The sequence below is a fragment of the Sciurus carolinensis genome, chromosome 16, assembly GCF_902686445.1.
Source record: "Sciurus carolinensis chromosome 16, mSciCar1.2, whole genome shotgun sequence".
Lineage (NCBI taxonomy): Eukaryota > Metazoa > Chordata > Mammalia > Rodentia > Sciuridae > Sciurus > Sciurus carolinensis.
In genome coordinates, this window is record NC_062228.1 from 67,884,500 (window position 1) to 67,898,772 (window position 14,273).

The following is a 14,273-nucleotide window of genomic DNA, read 5'->3' on the forward strand; positions in this document are numbered from 1 at the left end:
TGGGAGGTCAAAGGGGAAGGAGCCTGAGAGCTAGGTCAACAGTGGTGGCCAAAACACAGGTGGAAGACAGATGTGCATCAGGATACATGGGTCAACATGTTCAGAAAGCTTACTGAAGGAGAAAATGGTAAGATTACAGTAACAAACTGTGAAAGAATTAGTGGAAATTGTCGCTGTGATGACCACTACCACGTGAATCCTGGTGCAGTATAAGTGCATAATAGTCCACATCTGTGGTTTCCCAGTAAAAGATTTAGAACTTAATCTTCTGGAAACATTAGCACTAAAGAAAAATAAATCATCTTAAAAAAATAAGAAGACAGGAGCTGGCCTGGGTCCCGCCCTGGAAGTGGATGGGAAGTCGCACCCCGGAGTCAGGTGGCAGCGGAGGCCGACCTGGCTTTGTCGCTTGCTCAAGACGGCGGCACTCTGACCCAGCGAGATCTGCCTCAGCACGCTTGGACCGAAGTTTTTACATACAAATTCTACTAGTCATACTTGGCCATTCAGTGCAGTTGCTGAATTAATAGATAATGCTTATGATCCTGATGTGAATGCTAAACTTATATGGATTGACAAAACAGTGATAAATGACTGTATATGCTTGACATTCACTGATAATGGGAATGGTATGACATCAGATAAGTTACACAAAATGCTAAGACATGGGAAAACACATCAAGATAGATTTAATGTAATTTACCCAAGATGATACAGCCAGGAAGGCTTTGGCTTCAGTGACAAAGTCGCCATGAATGGTCATGTCCCAGTTGGATTGTATGGGAATGGCTTCAAGTCAGGTTCTATGCGTTTGGGTAAAGACGCCATCACTTTTACCAAAAATGGAGAAACCATGAGTGTGGGCTTCTTGTCTCACACCTACTTGGAAGTCATAAAAGCAGAACATGTTGTTGTTCCAATAGTGGCATTCAATAAGCACCACGTCAGATGATTAATTTGGCAGAATCAAAAGCCAGCCTTGCTGCAATTCTCGAACATTCTCTGTTTTCTACGGAACAGAAATTACTGGCAGAACTTGATGCCATTATGGGTAAGAAGGGGACAAGGATCATCATTTGGAGTCTTAGAAGCTACAAAAATGCAACAGAATTTGATTTTGAAAAGGATAAATATGATATCAGAATTCCTGAGGATTTAGATGAGGCAACGGGAAAGAAAGGGTACAAGAAGCAAGAAAGAAAGGACAAAATTGCCCCTGAGAGTGACTATTCCTTGAGGGCTTACTGCAGTATATTATATCTAAAGCCAAGAATGCAGATCATCTTACGTGGACAGAAAGTGAAGACACAGCTAGTTTCTAAGATTCTTCCCTACATCGATCGTGATGTTTATCGACCTAAATTTTTAAGTAAAACAGTGAGAATTACTTTTGGATTCAACTGTTGAAATAAAAATCATCATGGCATAATGTTGTATCACAGAAATAAACTCATCAAAGCTTATGAAAAAGTCGGATGTCAGCTAAGGGCAAACAACATGGGTGTTGGAGTAGTTGGAATCATAGAATGTAATTTCCTTAAGCCAACTCATAATAAGCAAGATTTTGACTACATTAATGAGTACAGACTTACAATAACAGCTCTAGAAGAAAAGCTGAATGATTACTGGAATGAAATGAAAGTGAAGAAATTTCCTCTAAATTTGCCAGTTGAAGATATACAGAAACTTCCTGATCAAACATGGGTTCAATGTGATTCCTGTCTAAAGTGGCGAAAATTACCAGGTGGGATAGATCAGCTTCCAGAAAAATGGTATTGCTCCAATAACCTGACCCACAGTTCAGAAACTGTGAAGTTCCAGAAGAACCCGAGGATGAAGATTTGGTACATCCCACTTATGAGAAAACCTACAGGAAGAACAACAAAGAAAAATTCAGAATCAGCAACCAGAAGTGATCCCACGGATTAATACTGAACTCTTTCAGACAACCTCTATTTCAAGTCAGAGCTTCTCTCCTATGAGGGAAAGCATTCCAAGAGGACATCATTCAGAAGTGACAAATTTCTATCCAACAAGACTTATAAATAATCATCGGGTTTCACCCCAGTCTGAACCTGAGAGCAATAGCCTAAAACGAAGACTTTCTACTCGTTCCTCAATTTTAAATGCAAAGAATCAGAGATTAAGTAATCAAGCATTTGAAAACTCAACTCATAAAGATGATGATGATGATGATGAAGATGTGATCATCTTGGAATAAAACAATACTCCCAAACCTGCAGTAGATCATGATATTGAAGTTAAACCAGAACAGAGTCACACTGAACAAAGTGGTGTTCACGTTGAGGTTGTGGACAGTGCTAAATCTTGTGGCCACACTAGTTCAACAAGCACTGCATCACCCAGGTGTGATCAGGGCACTATTGCAGCCATCCAGACAGAAGCAGCAAATGTAGTTGTTAAAAAGGAAGAAAGGATCGAAGATGAGATAGATGTAAGAAATGATATAGCAATACTGCCCTCCTGCGTAGATGCTGAAGGAAAGATACAGGAAGCCCAGGAAATGTTTGCTAAGGCTGCAGATGATGTTGGCTGCCAGTTACAAGAGCTGAGAAATGAACTACTTTTAGTCACTCAAGAAAAAGACAATTATAAGAGACAGTGTCATATGTTTGCTGACCAAATCAAAGTATTACAAAAGAGAATATTAGAAATGAATGACAAATACGTGAAGAAGGAAACTTGCTATCAGTCTACTAAAACTGATAAAGTATTTTTTTTTAGATTTTTCTTTTTTTTATTGTAAACAAATGGGATATATGTTCTTTCTCTGTTTGTACATGGCGTAAAGGCATACCATTTGTGTAATCATAAATTTACATAGGGTAATGTTGTTTGATTCATTCTGTTACTTTTTCCCCTTTTCCCCAACCCTCCCACCCCTCCCACTCCTCTTTTCCCTCTATACAGTCCTTCCTTCCTCCATTCTTGCCCCCCTCCCTAAACCCAACTCTAAACCTAACACTAACCCATCCCACCCCGATTATGTGTCATCATCCACTTATTAGCAATATCATTCATCCTTTGGTTTTTTGAGATTGGCTTATCTCACTTAGCATGATATTCTCCACTTTCATCCATTTGCCTGCAAATGCCATAATTTTATCATTCTTTATGGCTCTGTAATATTCCATTGTATATATATATATACAACTGTTTCTTTATCTATTCATCAATTGAAGGACATCTAGGTTGGTTCCACAATCTGGCTATTGTGAATTGAGCAGCTATGAACATTGATGTGGCTATATCTCTGTAATATGCTGACTTTAAGTCCTTCGGTATAGGCCAAGGAGTGGGATAGCTGGGTCAAATGGTGGTTCCACTCCAAGTTTTCTAAGGAGTCTCCACACTGCTTTCCAGAGTGGCTGCACTAATTTGCAGCCCCACCAGCAATGTATGAGTGTACCTTCCTCCCCACATTCTCGCCAACACGTTGTTGCTTGTATTCTTGATAATGACCATTCTAATTGGGGTGAGATGGAATCTTAGGGTGGTTTTGATTTGCATTTCTCTTATTACTAGAGATGTTGAACATTTTGCCATATGTTTGTTGATTGCTTGTAGATCTTCTTCTGTGAAGTGTGTATTCATTTCCTTAGCCCATTTGTCGATTGGATTATTTGCATTCTTGGTGTACAGTTTTTTGAGTTCTTTATAGATTCTGGAGATTAGCGCTCTATCTGAAGTATGATTGGCAAAGATTTTCTCCCACTCTGTAGGCTCTTTCTTCGCATTGCTGATAGTTTCCTTTGCTGAGAGAAAGCTTTTTAGTTTGAATCTATCCCAGTTATTAATTCTTGCTTTTATTTCTTGTGCTATGGGTGTCCTGTTGACGTCTGATCCTAAGCCAACAAGTTGAAGATTTGGACCTACTTTTTCTTCTATAAGATGCAAGGTCTCTGGTGTGATTCTGAGGTCCTTGATCCATTTTGAGTTGAGTTCTGTGTAGAGTGAGAGATAGGGGTTTAATTTCATTCTGTTGCATATGGTTTTCCAGTGGTCCCAGCACCATTTGTTGAAGAGGCTATCTTTTCTCCATTGCATATTATTGGACCCTTTGTCTAGTATGAGAAAATTGTATTTATTTGGGTTGGTGTCCATGTCCTCTATTCTGTACCATTGATCTACCTGCCTATTTTGGTGCTAATACCATGCTGTTTTTGTTACTATTGCCTTGTAGTAGAGTTGAAGATCTGGTATTGCAATACCACCTGCTTTGCTCTTGCTACTTAGGATTCCTTTAGCTATTCTAGGTTTTTTATTCTTCCAGATGAATTTCATAATTGCTTGCTCTATTTCTGCAGGGTACATCATTGGGATTTTAATTGGAATTGCATTGAATCTGTATAGCACTTTTGGTAGTATGGCCATTTTGCAATATTAATTCTGCCTATCAAGGAACATGGGAGATCTTTCCATCTTCTAAGGTTTTCTTTAATTTCTTTCTTTAGTGTTCTGTAGTTCTCATTGTAGAGTTCTTTCACCTCTTTTGTGAGATTGATTCCCAAGTATTTTATTTTTTTTGATGCTATTGTGAATGGGGTCATTTTCCTAATTTATCTTTCTAAAGATTCATCTCTTATGTATAAAAATGCATTGGATTTATGAGCATTGATCTTGTAACCTGCTACATTACTGAATTTCACTCATGAGTTCTAAAAGTTTTCTGGTGGAATTTCCAGGTTCCTCTAAATATATAATCATGTCATCAACAAAGAGGGATAGTTTGAGTTCTTCTTTTCCAATTTGTATCCCTTTAATTTTTTTGGTTTGTCTAATTTCTCTGTCTAGAGTCTCAATGATGATGTTGAATAGAAGTGGTGAAAGAGGGCATCCCTGCCTTGTTCAAGTTTTTAGGGGGAAAGCTTTCAATTTTTCACCATTTAGAATGATATTAGCCGGGGGGCAAAGATGGCGGATTAGAGGGCGGCTGCATTTCACGTTTCTCCAGGATACAAGATTCAAAAGAGGAGATAGTGAGAGACTTGGGACCAACTCAAAGCCGCCGGGTGAGTCTCTCCCATTGGGGAGGCATCCCAGATGGGGTGGTAGCCCCGGAACCCAGGGAATTTGTGAAGTGGAGTTGCTCGGCGAGACGTCCCTCACCCCGCTGGAGTGGTAAACACGGACAACTGGGATCATCATAGAGGAGGCATCTCAGCACAGCGCTTGGACTTGAGCAACCACTGGGGCTCCGGGCGGCTGCCTGAGGAGGAGCTGCATGGCGAGATGTTTAGACCCAGAATGACTGCTTCTGAACACTGGGGGGTTACCCGGAGGAAGAGGAGAAGCCCGGCGGGTCGCTTGGTCTAGGAGAGACTGCATCAGAGCCACAGGAGGTTGCCAGAGGAGGAGCTGCATGGTGAGCTGTTTGAACTCAGAGCGAGCGCTCCTGAACACCGGGGGACTGCCCGGAGGAAGAGGAGGAGCGTGGTGGGACACTTGGTCTAGGAGTGACTGCATCAGAGCCACAGGCAGTTGCCAGAGGAGGAGCTGCGTGGTGAGCTGTTTGAACTCAGAACACTGGTGGCCTGTCTGGAGGAGGAGAGTGGTGGGATGCTTGGTCTAGGAGTGACTGCATCAGAGCCACAGGTGGTTGCCAGAGGAGGAGGCGAGTGGTGAGTTGATTGGACTAAAAGCGACCGCTCCTGAACACCGGTAGCCTGCCTGGAGGAGGAGCGTAGTGAGTCACTTGGTCTCAGAGCCACCGCTCCTGAACACCTGGGGGGCTACCACAAGGAGGAGGAGGAGGAACAGGGCGGGTCACTTCATTTAGAGTGACTGGCTAGGGCTACGGGTGGTTGGCGGGAGGAGGAGACCCGAAGTGAGTTGTTTGGACTCCTAGTGACTGCGTCAGAAAACGGGCGGTTTTCTGGAGGAGGAGGTGTGTGGCGGGTCTCTGGGTCTCAGAGCTATTGTACGGGGCTCCAGGTGGTGGCTCAGAGGAGGGGCTGCATAGCCAGGCGATTGGTGCAGAGCAGGGTCCCAGGAGCTAGGTGGCTTCTTGCTGGAAGAGCCACACAGAGACACACCTAGGGGCAGAGCGAAGGTTCCAGGGCTGCGGGCAGATTCTCTGGGAGAGGAGGCCTAAGGAGACTCGCCTACAAAGGGTGAGGCTCCCAGGCCCAGGATGTAGGTCTGGGTCCCTGGGATTGTTGCAGAGGAGGACAGCCCAGTCCAGATGGTAGTTGTAGATTGAGGGGAACCTCTAGGAGGGCAACTGACCAGCGAGACATCCCCACCGAGTGAGTCTTCAGGGCTGGGGGAAGTTTTCCCACAGGGATGGTAAAACCAGAGACACAGGCACAAACAGGCTTTGCCTCAGCCCGCAGTCTAGTTCCCCATTGGATGACCATTGGTCAACAAGTGGAGGCACCTCTGCCCACTAGCAGGGAATATACGCCAACTGAGGGTCACCACTCCTAGAGAGGCATCTTCTTCGTGGAGCTCTGCATTATCAACCTCCTCCAAGACTTCAGACTACTGAAGGATAAGAGGGGATATACTAGCAATCTTCAGGGACATTATAAGTTGATAGAGGAAATCTGCAATATCTTAATGACCCACTGATCCCTGAACAATATGAGAAAACAAGGGAATAAAATGCCCCAAACAAATCTAGATGTTACATCAATAAAATCCAACGACAGCATGGCAGAAGAAATGACAGAAAGGGAGTTCAGAATGTACATAATTAAAATGATTAGGAAAGCAAACGATGAGATGAAAGAGCAAATGCAGGCATTGAACGATTGCACCAATCGACAGTTAACAGAGCAAATTCAGGAAGCAAAAGATCATTTCAATAAAGAGTTAGAGATATTGAAAAAAACCAAACAGAAATCCTTGAAATGAAGGAAACAATAAACCAAATTAAGAACTCCATAGAAAGCATAACCAATAGGATAGAACAGCTGGAAGACAGAACTTCAGATATTGAAGACAAAATATTTAACCTCGAAAACAAAGTTGAACAAACAGAGAAGACGGTGAGAAATCATGAACAGAATCTCCAAGAACTATGGGATATCATGAAAAGGCCAAATTTGAGAATTATTGGGATTGAGGAAGGCTTAGAGAAACAAACCAAAGGAATGAACAATCTATTTGAAGAAATAATATCAGAAAATTTCCCAAATCTGAAGAATGAAATGGAAAATCAAGTCCAAGAGACTTATCAGACTCCAAATACACAAAATTACAACAGACCCACACCAAGGCACATCATAATGAAAATACCTAGCATACAAAATAAAGACAGAATTTTAAAGGCTGTGAGAGAAAAGAACCAGATTACTTTCAGGGGGAAGCCAATACGGATATCAGCAGATTTTTCAATCCAGACCCTAAAAGCGAGAAGGGCCTGGAACAACATTTTTCAAGCTCTGAAAGAAAATGGATGCCAACCAAGAATCTTATACCCAGCAAAACTTACCTTCAAATTTGACGATGAAATAAAATACTTCCATGATAAACAAAAGCTAAAAGAATTTACAAAAAGAAAGCCAGCATTATGGAACATTCTCAGCAAAATATTTCATGAGGAAGAGACAAAAAACAAAGAAGTATATCAGCAAAGGGAGGAATTATCCTAAAGGAACTGTCAAATAATGGAGGAACCAAGATGTGTCAAAACTTTTAAATATGAACCAAATGACTGGGAATACAAATCATATCTCAATAATAACCCTGAATGTTAATGGCCTGAATTTATCAATCAAGAGACATAGACTGGCAGATTGGATTAAAAAGAAAGATCCAACAATATGTTGCCTGCAAGAGACTCACCTCATAGAAAGAGATACCCATAGACTAAAGGTGAAAGGATGGGGAAAAACATACCATGAACATGGACTCAGCAAAAAAGCTGGAGTATCCATCCTCATTTCAGATAATGTGGACTTCAAGCCAAAGTTAGTCAGAAGGGATAAAGAAGGACATTTCATGCTGCTTAAGGGAAGCATAAATCAGCAAGATATAACAATCATAAACATCTATGCCCCAAACAGTGGCTCATCCATGTATGTTAAAAAAATCCTTCTCAATTTTAGAAACCAAATAAACCATAACGCAATAATACTAGGTGATTTTAACACACCTCTTTCACCAGTGGACAGATCTTCCAAACAAAAATTGAATAAAGAAACCATAGATCTCAATAACACAATCAATAATTTAGACTTAACAGACATTTATAGAATATACCATCCAACCAAGAGCGAATACACTTTCTTCTCAGCAGCACATGTATCCTTCTCTAAAATAGACCATATAGTATGCCACAAAGCTAATGTCAGCAAATACAAGAAGATAGAGACACTACCTTGAATTCTATCAGATCATAATGGATTGAAGTTAGAAATAAATGAAAGAGTAAAAAACAAAAACTACTCCAACACCTGGAGATTAAACAATATGCTACTATATGATGAATGGATAACAGAAGATATTAGGAAGGAAATTAAAAAATTCTTAGAGGTAAACAAGAACAAAGAAACATCATATCAAAATCTCTGGGACACTATGAAAGCAGTACTTAGAGGAAGATTTATTTCATGGAGCACATTTAATAAAAGAAGTAAAACTCAAAAAATAAATGACCTAACACTACAGCTCAAACCCCAAGAAAAAGAAGAACAGACCAACACCAAAAGTAGTAGAAGACAGGAAATAGTTAAACTGAGAGCTGAAATCAACGCAATTGAAACGAAAGAAACAATTCAAAAAATTGACAAAATAAATAGTTGTTTCTTCAAAAAAATAAACAAAATTGATAAACCTTTAGCCACACTAACAAAGAGAAGATGAGAGAAAACCCAAATCACTAAAATTCAGAATGAACAAGGAAATATCATAACAGACACGACTGAAATACAATACATAATTAGAAGCTATTTTTAAAATCTATACTCCAACAAAATAGAAAATTTTGAAGACATCAACAGGTTTATAGAGACATATGAATTGCCTAAACTGAACGAGGAGGACATACACAATTTAAATAGACCAATTTCAAGTAATGAAATAGAAGAAGTCATCAAAAGCCTACCAACAAAGCAAAGTCCAGGACCAGATGGGTTCTCAGCCGAGTTCTAAAAAACCTTTAAAGAAGAGCTCATTCCAATACTACTCAAAGTATTCCAAAAATAGAAGAGGAGGAAACTCTCCCAAACTCATTCTATGAAGCCAATATTACCCTGATACCTAAACCAGACAGAGACACATCGAGGAAAGAAAATTTCAGACCAATATCCTTAATGAAGATCAACACAAAAATTCTCAAAAAAATTTTAGCAAATCGCATACAAAAGCATATTAAAAAGATAGTGCACCATGATCAAGTGGGTTTCATCCCAGGGATGCAAGGTTGGTTCAACATTTGAAATCAATAAATGTCATTCACCATATCAATAGACTTAAAGTCAAGAATCACATGATTATTTCGATAGATGCAGAAAAACATTTGATAAAATACAGCACCCCTTCATGCTCAAAACACTAGAAAAAATAGGGATAGTGGGAACATTCCTTAACATTGTAAAGGCCATCTATGCTAAACCTATGGCTAATATCATTCTAAATGGTGAAAAACTGAAAGCATTCCCCCTTAAAACTGGAACAAGGCAGTGATGCCCTCTTTCACCACTTCTATTCAACATCGTCCTTGAAACTCTAGCCAGAGCAATTAGACAGACCAAAGAAATTAAAGGGATACGAATAGGAAAAGAAGAACTCAAACTATCCCTATTTGCTGATGATATGATTGTATACTTAGAGGAACGTGGAAATTCCACCAGAAAACTTTTAGATCTCATAAGTGAATTCAGTAAAGTAGCGGGATATAAGATCAATGCACATAAATCTAAGGCATTTTTATACATAAGCGATGAATCTTCAGAAAGAGAAATTAGGAAAACTACCCCATTCACAATAGCTTTGAAAAAATAAAGTATTTCGGAATCAATCTCACAAAAGAGGTGAAAGACCTCTACAATGAGAACTACAGAACACTAAAGAAAGAAATGAAAGAAAACCTTAGAGGATGGAAAGATCTCCCATGTTCTTGGATAGGAAGAATTAATATTGTCAAAATGGCCATACTACCAAAAGTGCTATACAGATTCAATGCAATTCCAATTAAAATCCCAATCATGTACCTTACAGAAATAGAGTAAGCAATTATGAAATTCATCTGGAAGAATAAAAAACCCAGAATACCTAAAGCAATCCTTGGCCGAAAGAGTGAAGCAGGGGGTATCGCAATACCAGATCTTCAACTCTACTACAAAGCAATAGTAATAAAAACAGCATGGTATTGTTACCAAAATAGAAAGGTGGATCAATGGTACAGAATAGAGGACACAGACACCAACGCAAATAAATACAATTTTTCATACTAGACAAAGGGGCCAAAAATATGCAATGGAGAAATGATAGCCTTTTCAACAAATGGTGCTGGGAGAATTGGAAATCCATATGCAACAGAATGAAACTAAACCCATATCTCTCACCGTGCAGGAAACTAAACTCAAAATGGATTAAGGATCTCGGAATCAGACCAGAGACCTTGCATCTTATAGAAGAAAAAGTAGGTCCAGAGCTTCAACATGTCGGCTTAGGACCAGACTTCCTCAACAGGACTCCCATAGCACAAGAAATAAAAGCAAGAATTAATAACTGGGATAGATTCAAACTAAAAAGCTTTCTCTCAGCAAAGGAAACTATCAGCAATGCGAAGAAAGAGCCTACAGAGTGGGAGAAAATCTTTGCCAATCATAATTCAGATAGAGTGCTAATCTCCAGAATCTATAAAGAACTCAAAAAACTCTACACCAAGAATGTAAATAATCCAATTGACAAATGAGCTAAAGAAATGAATACACACTTCACAGAAGAAGATCTACAAGCAATCAACAAACATATGGCAAAATGTTCAACATCTCTAGTAATAAGAGAAATGCAAATCAAAACCACCCTAAGATTCCATCTCACCCCAATTAGAATGGCGATTATTAAGAATACAAGCAACAACAGGTGTTGGCGAGGATGTGGGGAGGAAGGTACACTCTTACATTGCTGGTGGGGCTGCAAATTAGTGCTGCCACTCTGGAAAGCAGTGTGGAGATTCCTTAGAAAACTTGGAATGGAACCACCATTTGACCCAGCTATCCCACTCCTTGGCCTATACCCAAAGGACTTAAAATCAGCATATTACAGAGATACAGCCACATCAATGTTCATAGCTGCTCAATTCACAATAGCCAGATTGTGGAACCAACCTAGATGTCCTTCAATTGATGAATGGATAAAGAAAATGTGGTATATATATATACAATGGAATATTACTCAGCCATAAAGAATGATAAAATTATGGCATTTGCAGGCAAATGGATGAAACTGGAGAATATCATGCTAAGTGAGATAAGCCAATCTCAAAAAACCAAAGGAAGAATGATATCGCTAATAAGTGGATGATGACACATAATGGGGGGTGGGAAGGGTTAGTGTTGGGGTTGGAGTTGGGTTTAGGGAGGGGGGCAGGAATGGAGGAAGAAAGGCCTGTATAGATGGTGGGGAGGGGTGGGATGGGTGGGGGCAAGGGAAAAAATAGCAGAATGAATCAAACAACATTACTCTATGTAAATTTATGATTACACAAATGGTATGCCTTTACTCCATGTACAAACAGAGAAACAACATGTATCCCATTTGTTTACAATAAAAAAAAGAATGATATTAGCCATGGGCTTAGCATAGATGGCCTTTACATTGTTAAGGAATGTTCCCACTACCCCAATTTTTTCTAGTGTTTTGAGCATGAAGGGATGCTGTGTTTTTTTTGGACATTTTGTTCCCTTGTTTTCTCATATTGGTCAGATGTCAGTGGGAATCTGAGATATTGCAGATTTCCTCTATTAGCTTATAGTGTCCTGGTAGATTTCCAGTGTATCAACTCCCAGCCTTCAGTAGCCTGAAGTCTTGGAGGATCTTGATAATGCAGTGCTTCCAAAGAAAGCTGCCCCTAGCACCCTACTGGTTCCAGGGCTTGGAGCTGGCTCTGTGTGGAAAGGCATTCACTGGGGGCCTGCACCGTACAGCTGGCCGAGTGGGAGAAGCCCACCGCCAGAGTGTGGAAGGCTACCTGGGGAAGACTCTAGCTGCCCTGCCCTGCTCTGATAAGCCACCCCTATCTGTGCCTGCCACCCAGGCCACGTTTCACCCAGTGGGGGAGACTCACCCCATGACTCTATTTTTCTCCAAGTCTCTCAATGCCTCCCCTTTTTGAGTCCTGGGTTCTGGAGCGCCTGGAGATGCAGTCACCCTCTAGGCCGCCATCTTGGATCACCCTGAGGAAAGAGCCTGTGGCCGGAGTGGGCAGAGCCACCTGGAGAAGTCTCTGGCTGCCCTGCCCTGATCCCAGAGGCTGCTTGTGGATTGAATCTCTCCTTTGGCTCAGGGACTTGTGGCTGGCTCTATATAGAAAGGCTCTCACTGGGCGGTCTGTTCCGAGAAGCTAGCCTTGAAAGGATCCTCCCACCGCAGGGGTCCAGGCTGCTTGGGGAGGTCTCTGGCTGCCCTGTCCGGGTCCCTGAAGCCACTTGCGGGCCGAGCATGCCACGCGGGCTCCAGGACTTGGAGCTTGTTCTGATCAGAAAGGCTCTCACTAGGGGGCCTGCTCTGAGAACCTGGAGAAGCTGGCTGTGTGGGAGGGGCCCAGTGCTGGAGTGCACAGGGCTGCCTGTAAAAGACTCTAGCTGCCCAGCCCTGCTCTGATAAGCCACCTCTATATGGGCCTGCCACCCGGGCCGAGCTTTACCCAGTGGGCAGACTCACCTGTGGCTCTATTTTGGTCCGAGTCTCTCAATGCCTCCCCTTCTTAACTCCTGGGTTCTGGAGTGACTGGGGATGCATTCCCCCTCTAGTCTGCCATCTTGCATTGCATATTATTGGAATTTTAATTGGAATTGCATTGAATCTGTATAGCACTTTTGGTAGTATGGCCATTTTGACAATATTAATTCTTCCTATCCAAGAACATTGGAGATCTTTCCATCCTCTAAGGTTTTCTTTGATTTCTTTACTGTTCTGTAGTTCTCATTGTAGAGGTCTTTAACCTCTTTTGTGAGACTGATTCCCAAGTATTTTATTTTTTTCAAAGGTATTGTGAATGGGGTAGTTTTCCTAATTTCTCTTTCTGAAGATTCATTGCTTATGTATAAAAATGCCTTAGATTTATGTGCATTGATCTTATATCCCGCTACTTTACTGAATTCACTTATGAGATCTAAAAGTTTTCTGGTGCAACTTCCTGGTTCCTCTAAGTATACAATCATATCATCAGCAAATAGGGATAGTTTGAGTTCTTCTTTTCCTATTCGTATCCCTTTAATTTCTTTGGTCTGTCTAATTGCTCTGGCTAGAGTTTCAAGGACGATATTGAATAGAAGTGGTGAAAGAGGGCATCCCTGCCTTGTTCCAGTTTTTAGAGGGAATGCTTTCAGTTTTTCACCATTTAGAATGATATTAGCCATGGGCTTAGCGTAGATGACCTTTACAATGTTAAGGAATGTTCCCTTATTCCTATTTTTTCTAGTGTTTTGAGCATGAAGGGATGCTGTATTTTATCAAATGCTTTTTCTGCATCTATTGAAAATATCATGTGATTCTTGACTTTAAGTCTATTGATATGGTGAATGACATTTATTGATTTCCTGATATTGAACCAAACTTGCATCCCTGGGATGAAACCCACTTGATCATGGTGCACTATCTTTTTAATATGTTTTTGTATGCGATTTGCTAAAATTTTCTTGAGAATTTTTGCGTCGATGTTCATTAAGGACATTGGTCTGAAATTTTCTTTCCTCAATGTGTCTCTGGTTTAGGTATCAGGGTGATATTGGCTTCATAGAATGAGTTTGGGAGGGTTCCCTCCTCTTCTATTTTATGGAATACTTTGAGAAGTATTGGAATGAGCTCTTCTTTAAAGGTTTTGTAGAACTTGACTGAGAACCCATCTGGTCCTGGACTTTTTTTGTTGGTAGGCTATTGATGACTTCTTCTATTTCATTACTTGAAATTGGTCTATTTAAATTGTGTATGTCCTCCTCGTTCAGTTTAGGCAATTCATATGTCTCTATAAACCTGTTGATGTCTTCAAAATTTTCTATTTTGTTGGAGTATAGATTTTAAAAATAGCTTCTAATTATGTATTGTATTTCAGTCGTGTCTGTTATGATATTTCCTTG

The 14,273-nt window shown here is 40.6% G+C and overlaps 1 pseudogene; it reads left to right on the forward strand.

The window, feature by feature from the left end:
* The first annotated feature begins 469 nt into the window (after window positions 1-469).
* Window positions 470-14,273, forward strand: part of LOC124966263 (MORC family CW-type zinc finger protein 3-like) — a 32,491-nt pseudogene continuing 18,687 nt past the window's right edge.